The sequence below is a fragment of the Chlorocebus sabaeus genome, chromosome 21 (genome assembly GCF_047675955.1).
Source record: "Chlorocebus sabaeus isolate Y175 chromosome 21, mChlSab1.0.hap1, whole genome shotgun sequence".
In the NCBI taxonomy this organism is placed as follows: Eukaryota; Metazoa; Chordata; class Mammalia; order Primates; family Cercopithecidae; genus Chlorocebus; species Chlorocebus sabaeus.
In genome coordinates, this window is record NC_132924.1 from 4069237 (window position 1) to 4072053 (window position 2817).

Consider the following 2817-nt stretch of genomic DNA (forward strand, 5'->3'; position numbering starts at 1 on the left):
GCCACCGCACCCGGCCACAAGCATTCTTATACACCAGTAACAGACAGAGAGCCAAATCATGAAAGAACTTCCATTCACAGTCACTTCAAAGAGAATAAAATATCTAGGAATCCAACTTACAAGGGACGTGAAGGACCTCTTCGAGGAGAACTACAAACCACTGCTCAGCGAAATTAAAGAGGACAAAAACAAATGGAAGAACATTCCATGCTCATGGATAGGAAGAATCAATATCGTGAAAATGGCCATACTGCCCAAGGTAATTTATAGATTCAATGCCATCCCCATCAAGCTACCAATGAGTTTCTTCACAGAATTGGAAAAAACTGCTTTAAAGTTCATATGGAACCAAAAAAGACCCCACATCGCCAAGACAATCCTAAGTCAAAAGAACAAAGCTGGAGGCATCACGCTACCTCACTTCAAACTATACTACACGGCTAGAGTAACCAAAACAGCATGGTACTGGTACCAAAACAGAGATATAGACCAATGGAACAGAACAGAGTCCTCAGAAATAATACCACACATCTACAACCATCTGATCTTTGACAAACCTGAGAGAAACAAGAAATGGGGAAAGGATTCCCTATTTAATAAATGGTGCTGGGAAAATTGGCTAGCCATAAGTAGAAAGCTGAAACTGGATCCTTTCCTTACTCCTTATATGAAAATTAATTCAAGATGGATTAGAGACTTAAATGTTAGACCTAATACCATAAAAAGCCTAGAGGAAAACCTAGGTAGTACCATTCAGGACATAGGCATGGGCAAAGACTTCATGTCTAAAACACCAAAAGCAACGGCAGAAAAAGCCAAAATTGACAAATGGGATCTCATTAAACTAAAGAGCTTCTGCACAGCAAAAGAAACTACCATCAGAGTAGGGCTAATATCCAGAACCTACAAAGAACTCAAACAAATTTACAAGAAAAAAACAAACAGCCCCGTCAAAAAGTGGGCAAAGGATATGAACAGACATTTCTCAAAAGAAGACATTCATACAGCCAACAGACACATGAAAAAATGCTCATCATCACTGGCCATCAGAGAAATGCAAATCAAAACCACAATGAGATACCATCTCACACCAGTTAGAATGGCAATCATTCAAAAGTCAGGAAACAACAGGTGCTGGAGAGGATGTGGAGAAATAGGAACACTTTTACACTGTTGGTGGGATTGTAAACTAGTTCAACCATTATGGAAAACAGTATGGCGATTCCTCAAGGATCTAGAACTACATGTACCATATGACCCAGCCATCCCATTACTGGGTATATACCCAAAGGATTATAAATCATGCTGCCATAAAGACACATGCACACGTATGTTTACTGCGGCACTATTCACAATAGCAAAGACTTGGAATCAACCCAAATGTCCATCAGTGACAGACTGGATTAAGAAAATGTGTCACATATACACCATGGAATACTATGCAGCCATAAAAAAGGATGAGTTTGTGTCCTTTATAGGGACATGGATGCAGCTGGAAACCATCATTCTTAGCAAACTATCACAAGAACAGAAAAAACACCACATGTTCTCACTCATAGGTGGGAACTGAACAATGAGATCACTTGGACACAGGAAGGGGAACATCACACACCGGGGCCTATCATGGGGAGAGGGGAGGGGGGAGGGATTGCATTGGGAGTTATACCTGATGTAAATGACGAGTTGATGGGTGCTGACGAGTTGATGGGTGCTGACGAGTTGATGGGTGCAGCACACCAATATGGCACAAGTATACATATGTAACAAACCTGCACGTTATGCACATGTACCCTAGAACTTAAAGTATAATAATAATAATAAAAAATAAGAAAACTACAGGTCAATATCTGTCATGAATATTGATGCAAAATTTTTCAACAAAATACTAGCAGAAACATTCAAAACTATTGTAAAAAGATCATTTATCATGACCAAGTGAAATGTATCCCAGGGATGCAAGGATGATTCATCATATGCAAGTGAATCACTGTGAAACATCACATCAGCAGAATGAAAGAAAAAACCATATAATCATACTGAAAAAGCATTTAATAAAATTAAACATCCCTTCATGATAAAAACCCTCAAAAAACTGGACATAGAAGGAACATACCTCGGCATAAAAAAAAGGGGGGCCATATACAACAGACCCACAGCTAGTATCATCCTGAATGTGGAAAAAGTCAAAGCCTTTCCTGTAAGATTTGGAACACGACAAAGATACACACTTTCACCATTATTATTCAGCATAGTACTGAAAGTCCTAGCTAGAACAATCAGACAAGAGAAAGAAATAAAGGGCATCCACATTGGAAAAAAAGGAAGTCAAATTATCCTTTTTTTTTTTTTCTTTTTAATATGGAGTCTCACTCTGTTACCAGGCTGGAGTGCAGTGGTGCAATCTCGGCTTACTGCAACCTCTGCCTCCCGGGTTCAAGTGATTCTCCTGCCTCAGCCTCTCAAGTAGCTTGGACTACAGGTGCCCGCCACCACCACTCCTGGCTAATTTTTTGTATTTTTAGTAGAGACGGGGTTTCACCATGTTGTCCAGGATGGTCTCGATCTCTTGACCTCGTGATCCACCCACCTCGGCCTCCCAAAGTGCTGGGATTACAGGTGTAAGCCACCACACCTGGCCTGAAATTATCCTTTTTTAAAGATGATATATGCTTATATTTGGAAAAACCTAAAGACTCCACAGGAAAACTATTAGAACTGATAAATTCAGTAAAGTTGTAGGATAGAAAATCAACATGCAAGCATCATTAGCATTTCTATATGCTAACAGTGAAGAATAAAAAAAAAAAATCAAGAGAT